General features: G+C 39.8%; 1 protein-coding gene across 1 annotated transcript in view; it reads right to left on the minus strand.

The window, feature by feature from the left end:
• Positions 1-8,934, minus strand: part of CDC73 (cell division cycle 73) — a 182,574-nt gene that overhangs the window by 39,748 nt on the left and 133,892 nt on the right. The gene's annotated exons all lie outside the window — the stretch shown is intronic.

Below are 8,934 nucleotides of genomic sequence, written 5' to 3' on the forward strand. Positions count from 1 at the left end.
AACTGCAAATGGAGAACCTGCAAAAAACTAGGGTCTCCTGTATTGTCAAATCCCATTTCCATGCTTATCGCAGGAGCAAAGTAGTACAGGCCTTAAAATAAATGAAAACCACACAAGGTAATACAGAAGGAAACTACCTGAATTGATGACATGTAGCTGAAGAGCACAAAAACCAATGAATACATAGATGTCTAACAAAATCAGATTGTGTAACATCTAAGATCAGGACATCAAGTGGCAATATTTTCATCACTTGCTCTTGGGATGTCCCAGTTGACAGGGTTTACTTGTATTTGCGGCCTGATGGACCACTATTGTAAGCGATTGGGCAAGGAATCCCTCTCAGATCAGACTTTGTAACACCACACAGCACTGGGCTGCTTGTTCCATAAGCATCTTCTGTGGAGCTGTTTGCTTGCAACACGCTATGGTCTACAGCTCCAGAAGTAGGAGTCTTCTTGCCCTTCATGGTACTGCACACTTTTTATATACCTTTGCTGCGACTGCATAGGGGCAGAGGCTCACAGCTTAAGTCTCAAGGGTTCAAATTTCATGGAAGAAAACATTCAGAGACACAAACAGCTTGCAAACTTAGATGCATTATTCAGAAGTTAGCCAGCGCCAGTATGAGCAGTCAACCTAAATGCAACCCTTCATTGTTAAACTACTATAATTAGGGCTGCTGACATCCTGATAGAAACAAAGAATCTTTTCATTCACTGACTGCTCTAAAGCCTGAGTGCTCTAAAGCATGCACTGACGACTCCCATTGTCAAAAGAGAAGAGCAAAAGTTCATTTAATCAATGGAGCTTCCTCTTTTCTCAATGAATGATGCACAAAGACAATTATCATTTGAACTCTTGTGTTCTATACTGGGACTCCATACATTTAAGATTCTTACTGGGGTTCCATACATTTAAGATTCTATACAGTTAATCTGAATATTAGAAACATAAAGAAAAAGCAGTCATTCCAGACATTGGAGTGTGAGAATTTTGTTTTTAAAAACAATCCTAGGGGAACATTAGGGGGAAAAATTAAGGCACAGGGAAAAAAGGAGGGAGAATGATAGCACAAGGAACCAAAGCAACCAAAGCAAAGCAGTGTAATGTACACAAGGAAATACTGTGCTGTTTTTAGAAGTGGTTATGCAGTCTGGGGCACATATGACACTGACACTATAATTAATATCTGCATTGATCAAAGCCCACTTTGAAGTTTCTGGTCAGTTCCTTTCTTTTTAGAACACTCTCTCTATCCCCTTATATTATTAAGCAATTCATGCAAGTGTGGTATATCTAAACTACTACACTGCTGAATAAGAGTTTAATTTTCTCTCACTTTAAAAAAATGCTTTGAAATGTTCAGTATCGCTCCAGGTTGGCCTCCTCTCCCCTGCTGTGCCAAATCAAAGCTTCATAAAGTCACAGTTCCTTTTGGAATCGGAGAGCAGTCTTCATCACAGACATGAAGCTCTACTAGTCGGACTGGTGGTATCCGGTCGGTGGGCAAGGAGTGCACAAGCCACAAGGCTGCACAATGCAAGGCAAGAATCTCTCCCACTCCTCACAACTTGCTTGACATTAGCAAGTGTGTGGCGAATTGGTGTGTGGTGTCCCCTTTCACTTCTGCCAACCTTGCTGTATAGTGACTATGGCAAAATGATATTAATTTTGGTCCATATACCACATGGGATACCCTAGAATTTGATGGAGGCTTAACAACAATGATAGGTAGCCAAATTGACTCTGCCAACTGTCAAAAACCTTTTCAAACGTCCATAAAAGCTACAAGCCCAAAAACATTTCAACTACTCCTCCTGTCCACAAAAAATGCCTATATCTGTTATTTGAAGCCTGGAAACGGGAGGCAGGGAAAGAGAAGAACTAAGTTTTGTAAGACTTCACTGGCCAATTGATTCTTTGCTTCCACAGATCGCTCCTTCAAGCCTGCTGTGCAGTGCCAGGAATATACACATTCTCTCTTAGCAGGAAAGACCAGCAGGGTATTTCTCTTACTTTAAAGGGCTGGGAAGGCATCACAGATTAACTCTACTTAATGATGGTGAAATGTCTCAATTGTTCATCTCTAGGATGAAATAGAGTTTTTCTATTATGGGTTTGATAAGGCCGTCCATATGCTCTCCATTACCAAACGTGTCTTGCTTTAATATACCATTGACAACGAAGAGAGGAAGAGCTCAGTATATATACTGTACACAACTTAGAATATCTCAAAACAAAAAGAGACTCAGTTAATCTTTGACCCATTATTTTTCAAACACTCCAGCATGACTCATAGTAAATACAGCAGTATTTCCTTTCCAGGAGAGAAAGAGAGAGAGAGTTTTAACAATACAATGAAATGAAGCAGCTTGCTAGGAAGGAAAATAAGGCAACAGTGACACTTGTGGCCATCCCTAGATAGTCATTGTAGGATTTTTGCTTTTAATTCAGTTCATAAAATTCTTCTGATGAAAAAAAAGACGCTTGCAATCATGAACTACCATCCACACAGGGCAACTCTACACTTCAAACAGACTGGCACAACAGTGGAAACTAGAGATAAGTCCTTGGACTGACATTCTCAAATAGTTTTAAGGACTGATCCTCATATTTACTTCTTGAACTCCAGTACAAAAAAGTACTAACATTTAAATGACACACTGGTATGGTGTCAAGAGTTGGCAACACTGGACAGCTGCCAAGGGAACATGTTCTTTGCAATGTGCCAAGCACTCCAGTCCAGACTTTTTGTTCCAAATATCTTGTAGCAACAGCTCCATGAGTTTGAAACTAAATGCTTATCAGATTTCTGGGGATTCCATCTTTTACCCATTACCACACAGATATGCTCATCTCAATAAAAAAGGCCACGAGTTTCATACTGTGAAAAATATACCACTCCTGTTAGCTAACGCTAGGTCAAACTGCATCCCACCATTATAATCCCTGGGCTATTTAAATGACAATACTATTAAGACCGTTTGTCCAAACTATCTGAAGTTTGGCACTGAGTGTTCTTGGTGTTGAGCACCATGATCGGATCGAATTTCAGAGAGGTCTGCTGAAAAATGGCCAAGATAACAAAAGTTTAAAAAAGCTACCCCTCTGGATTTTCCCTGATTTGACTTTTTTTTAGCCCACTTATATATCATCTTCAAGTTTTTCATGTCTCTTTAAATGTGTTCAAAAAAATACTAGTTATTTTGCTCCATGTTTTGATCAAAATCTGTTGTGTATCACTGTTAAAATTTTTCATTCTTTTCAATAAAATGGCAGTTAGTTCAACAGATGTTCAGTGCCTGATTGACTTGTCCCAGGAATAGTCTTTCAGTTCAGTAAAGATGGCTACTGAATGCCTAGCTGAATGCTAGCACTGGAAACACTGAGCACGAAGCAGGAAGATCATCTGTACAGGAACAACTCTGCCACTGTTGGCATCTGCTACTGTGCTTAAAGCAACCATCTTGTTAGTCCTATGAGTCCTGGAGTAATGACCACACAGCCAGTCTTGCTCTACTGACTGATCGACCAAATGGCCCATAGAAAACACATTACAAATATTTATATCGTATGGGGATTTCCAGAAGACAGATACCTGTCTGAGCCTCCAAGGAGATGTCTGAAATGCTTATAGCGCAGTTTGTCATTGAAATATATATACTTTGATTTATTGATTACATTTATATACCACCCCATCCAAATGACTCTGGGTGGTGCACAGCAACAAAAATAAAACCTGTGAATCAGTCCTTTAAAAACAATCATTACAAGACAATTTAACAACAATATAAAACCATTAACAATTAAAACATTTAAAACCATTAAAAAACCCTGGAAGGCTAGGCCACAACAGATAGCTTTTAAGGGCTCTCCTGAAGGCCAACAATGAACTCAAGCTACAGATTTCTGCCAGGAGTGCATTCTATAGCCCAGGAGCAGCTACAGAGAAGGCCCACCTCTGAGGGTCTGCTTTGAAGATATTCCTACTCTTATTGAATGCTTGAGTGAACACGTGGCACATCAAGACATTAAGCTGTGATGCAATCAAAATTAGGAGATTACATGAATTGTTTTGACGGAGTGCAAGATATGTCTATTAAGGGAAGATAAGGAACCAGACAGAGGACTGAATGGCCAGATAATGGAAGAACATGCAGCAGACAAGAATATGACATTTAATCTATTATGAGACATGTCTTGGACACTTGACCAAGAGGGGAAAGAAGAGGAGAGAGGGTGTAATTTGTGGCCGTTTAGGAAGGTTATCTCATTGTCACCGCCCTATAGTATGTAATCAGTTTAGACTATAAGAAAGGGATTTATAAGCGCCCAAATTAGGAAAATCTCCAAATTAGGAGAAGGGTAAGCTTAATTAGGAGAATTACACTTACCCATTTGTAAGCTGAACATATGCACAGGTTAAGAACCAAATTCAAATTTCCAACAAGAATGGACTCAGCGGCTGCCAACTGAGAGTGAGAGGTTGTGAAGCATAGCAGGTAAGACTGATCTAGCAACAGAGTTAATCTGGTAGTAGTTAAGGCATTATCCTTTTAGTGTGTGAATGTGTGTGTGCTTGACAAGTAGATAGGAATTTTTTAACAGGAAATTGAATTGGTACATATTGCTGGAGTGGAATTTGCTTTATTTCGGGTGAAAATCCAGACACTGTTAAGTAATAAAATTGTGCCTTATATTCAATATACACTTTGTGATTTACTTAAGTGAAAGACCCAGTTATTCCTCATGAACCTTTGTAGGCATTAGCTGCCTGAAGCTCATTGCCTACAGGTATAATATGATTTACCTATGGTCTGTAAGACCATTTAGTTGCTTATCAGTATTATTGGTCTGTAGATACATAGGCCATTAGACTCTGGATTGCAGCAACCTATCGAAGTTGACCCCTTTTAGGAGTCAGAACTTGGGATCTCTGTGCAGAGTTCTGGTTAGCTGGGCTTGCTGCCATGTTCTGTGTCTGCAGCAGCTACCTAACAGGCCAGCCTTTGAATCTGAATACTGATTCCAAAGCAAGCCCTAGAAATGTCAATGGGCTTACTTCCAGGTAAGACTAGATAGGACTGCAGACTAAACTGGCTTCCTGCCTAGAGCTATAGGAGAGGATTGGCCTAATTGGCCACATCAGGGCCAAGAACAAAGGAAGCTGCACCACTGCTTGCAGCCAAAAAGAGAACATCCCTGCTGCTGAATTGGCTGAAAAAACAAAGGCCCTTTTCAAATAAATAAGTAAATAAGTAAATAATAAATAAATAAATGGTGCGTCCTCTAACTCTCCAAATTTTAGTTATGGGGCCTCCAGCCCTAACTAGAGGTATGGGGCAGGGAGGGAAGAAGGCAAGAGGAGCCAAAAGGAGAAGAAAGAGCAAGCTCTAAAGAGCCAAGCAAAAATCCTACCGCCCTGATGCCTAGACAGGGCCGATCTGGGAGAGCAGAGCAGCCCCTCCCCCTGGGGAAATTCTTTAAGAAGAACTTTTAAAAGGACCCTGCCTATAGAGGGAGACACCATCCTTACTGTACTGAATGCCCTCTAGCAGTCTCCAGAGAAAGTAAGGGCCAGCGAAGTAAAGAGCTCAGTAAAAAATGAGATGGCGGGAGGGGGGGGAGTGGCTAATGGGTGCGATCCAGCTCCTTAAAACCCAACTGGAGTTTAAGTTGCTGAGGACAGTGTGAAGTGATTAACACTTTTTTATTCACACTATCTGATCCAGTTTAAATTGAAGGATAAATTACATCCATGCATAAGGATTGTGCTTGCCCTAATAGATTGTAAATCCAAAGAATTGGGATTGCTATTTAAACTACCACCCACTTTGAAAAAAACCCTTTCAACATTCAGTCAAATCTCCATCTCAGTGTAGTCAATACTGAGCTAGAAGGACCAATGGTCTGATTCAGTATATGGCAGCTTCCTATTTTCCTAATTTAAAGGATGCAGCAGAAGGCTGTTGCATCCTCAAATAAATGCTTTGCAGGGGGTGGGTGTAAAATCCACTATTCATAATGGGATGTTAGTGTTACAGGCAAACAGATGTAATCTAGGGATGTGCATGAAACAGATCTTGCATTCTGTTCTGAGCTTAGAATGGAACCTAAGATCTGCGGAACGTTCTGATAGCACAACTGGTCAAGCTGGTTGCTCTGACAGAATGACCCCGATCTGTTGGACCATTCTGAGCGCCATTTTGGAATTCAAAATGGCACTCTTCTGGACCCTGTGTTTGCATGGCGGCCATTTGTGTGATGGTGCTGACAACGCAAATGGCCGTTGTACATGCACAGAGGCCAGAAGTGTTGCAGAGAAATCACTTATCCATAAGAACATCCCTGCTGGATCAGGCCCAAGGCCTATCTAGTCCAGCATCCTGTTTGACACAGTGGCTGACCAGATGCCTCTGGTGGGCCTTTATCCTTTATAAGTAACTGAACTAGAAAGCCAACTTTAATTGAAAAACAAGAGTTTGTTATTTATTACTTACTAAACATAGGCTAAGAAAAAAAAACAAGCAGGCTAACAGTTTCTTATACAGAGAGGGGGGAAACCTGTTTGAATTTAAATTAGCAAATGAGGAGCAGTCCAACAAACTGTGACTCCACCCCCAAGACAGTACACAGCTACATTCAAATACAGACAAGCATTCACCATACAAATAACTGAGACAGTGTCCATGGCAAAATCCCAACAAGAAGAGCACCATTGCTCAGAACATTCTGAGTATTCCAAGCTCGGAACTGAGTTGTCCTGTTCTGAGCTCGGAACAGGCCCTTCATTTGAAGGGCATTCTGTTCCGAGCTTGCAATACTCAGAATGGCCCGATTGATGGTTGGAACATTCCAACTGCCGCTCAGCAAAGCAACAGGTAAAAATGAGGAAGCTAAAGATTATTCAGAGCAAATCTAACTGCAAACATATGTCTCTGATGTTTTAGAGTAAGGTGCAATGGAATTCTTAAAGACCTGTAGCATACCACAGGTCACAGGGCCAGGCTATCCTAACAGATTATTTACCTCTCCCTTCTCAGAAATAATATAATTTATTGAGGTGGTGTTAAATCGACAAAAATAAGGTCAATTTCAACAAATATAAGGTTCCAGTTTCAACAGTCTGAAGCGTTTGTCATCACTGCTCCACCAGTTCTTTAAACCCAGGCTCCCAGAAAGACACATACAAACATATAATTACACTTCAAATTGTAGAACACAGTACTGCACACGTTTTACAATATAATATAGGTCAAGTGACTGAACACCCTAAAACACTATAAGATTATAAATCCTGCCATTCCACACAGACAAAGCACTCACATAATTCAGTGAGGTTCCTTTTCAAAAAGCAAAGATATTTGATCGTTTAAAAAACTTTTCTTTAAGATTTGAGTCGAGGCACTTAAAATTTCTGTACTTTTTTGTACATGAGTGAGAAGTTTTAAGTTAAGGCATCCCAGTCTGCTGTAGCCCTTGACTTTCAGTCATAACATCCCTGGAATTTAATGTGCTAAAATGATATTAACCTGTACAAATACTATTCACACTGAGAATGAACCCCATTGCTACACCATTTCACCATTCCTAATCAAGCGACAGGGACCTACCTTACTTGTTTTACTCAGGGCCCATCCGTTTACTGATCTCAACACAACCCCTTTCAGCTGCTTTTCAGAGCAGCTCCAATACAGTAATATAAAACAGTGGGTCAGTCTAGTGACCAGCTATTTTAGTGACTATTTTGTCCATTTAAGTTTCCAAGAAACATGTTAGACAAGGAGTATATCATTTATAACACATTTATAATACTGTGCTGCTACCTATCATTCAACTTGCAACAAAAATACACAGAAGCAGATTTGGGGGCTTTGCACACAGATGAATACTTCAACAAGCCTCAGAGCCACTACAGGATGAGAAGCAGTAAATACCTTTCAACCATTATGAAGGCTATTTGAACATCCCTAAAAAGTAAAACATCTGCAATGGTTACCAGCGACAGTGATCATCTGACCATGCCTTAAAATTTAATCTCCAGGAACAATTCAGCTGCACCGGGCCTGTTTTCTCTAAACAAGCATCTTGGATATCATACTTGAAAATTTAGAAAAATCTTCGATATTCTGTATATGAATCTACATCATTGTTCCCTCTAACAGGGATTCCCAGATGTTTTTGACTACAACTTACAGAATCCCCAGCTGCAATGGGTTTTGCTTGGGGATTCTGGGAGTTGTAGTCAACATCTGGGAATCTCTGTTAGAAGGAACACTGATCTACATCCAGGCAAATTAAACAAAACAATAGCAACAGTCATCAATATCAAAGTAAAGCAAGGTAATTGATCCATCTGTCATGATTTTCATATAATAAAACTTGGGAGGAAGACAGCTATGCATTTCTCACTATTAAAAATAAGAAATCCAGCAGATTATAGTCACAACACAACAATTTCTCTAAACACTGATTCTTATTTAGATATTGGCTGAAGATTATATTACTGTGAGCGATGGGCAACACTCATCTCAATGAGCTCACTTATCTGAATGGAAAGAAGATTAAATTCTTGAAATCATTTGCAATTAATACAAAATTTGTCACATAAGTTGAACTCAACATATGACACCGCCACCACTTTATTGCAAATATAAGTTTCCTATACATTTGGAGTCCTAAGTGACCACAAAGAGTATTAAAGATAAGTAATTTACCCCCTATTTTTCACTATTTCTGAGTCTTCAGTATTCTACTACACTCAAAAAGGTAGCAGGGTCAGAGTCCAATTAACATAAATATAATGAAACACTGCACACCTAAGGAGTTGGGATATAAGTGATGTAAGCATGATGGATTTTTTCAATCAATTAACACAATAGTTGCTTCATGCTGGTACAGAAGACAAGGCAATGTTAACCTTTCAAGTTG

The sequence above is a fragment of the Hemicordylus capensis genome, chromosome 4, assembly GCF_027244095.1.
Source record: "Hemicordylus capensis ecotype Gifberg chromosome 4, rHemCap1.1.pri, whole genome shotgun sequence".
NCBI classification, from domain to species: Eukaryota; Metazoa; Chordata; class Lepidosauria; order Squamata; family Cordylidae; genus Hemicordylus; species Hemicordylus capensis.